The following is an 860-nucleotide window of genomic DNA, read 5'->3' as shown; positions in this document are numbered from 1 at the left end:
GGCCTACACAACCCAAGAGAGACAAACTTCAAATATATGTCTCAGTCAAATTAGACATTTGTTGTCATTTACTATTTCAAGCCAAACCTGTGTTTAACACACATGACTACTACAATTCATGGCTATAATTTCCTAAATTAGATATATTGCAAAAATTGCCCTCTATAACTACATCACATATCTTAAATCAAGTTCTAATTGAGTTGGAGAGTAGCTCACAATTTTTAGGTTGTGGCCCCACAATTCTTGAGTAGGCATATATAACTTAGAGCATTCACATCCCAAAATTCTATCACATCTTATTTTATTATTCCAAAAAACTACTTTATCAATTATACCATACCATTTTATAATACTTTCAGCATTCCAACTTTTCTTTTATAATACAACACATTAAAATAATATTTCTACATAATAAAATAATATATCTCAAAACTCAAATAAAAACAAAAACTCAAAAACCTGGAGAGAAAGAAGAATTGATAAAGTAAATGAATAAAATATATATTTTTTTAGAATTGAGCTGTAGTGCAAGGTAGAATTGCACTGTAGCACTATTGCAATTTCTTTTTTGCAATAGTTGATTTTCATAAATCCAAATGTTGGGCTTGTTTGATTTATTAATGTTAAAATTCTCTTACAAATAATATTTGCAATACCAAATGCGAATACTTCTAAAAAAGATAAACAGAAGTTTGAAAATAAACAATCTTTTTTTTATATTTTTTTATCTATAACAAGTGATGTGGGAGCGGGACTAAGGAAATATTCTGATAAAATAATAGGACATTGGAATGATGACTTGTACTTTGTCCTGAAGAATATAATTCCCAAATTTCTCATTTAAGAAAGGGCGGTTC

This window comes from Castanea sativa, chromosome 2 (assembly GCF_040712315.1).
Source record: "Castanea sativa cultivar Marrone di Chiusa Pesio chromosome 2, ASM4071231v1".
Classification (NCBI taxonomy): Eukaryota; Viridiplantae; Streptophyta; class Magnoliopsida; order Fagales; family Fagaceae; genus Castanea; species Castanea sativa.
This window is presented reverse-complemented; position numbering follows the sequence as displayed.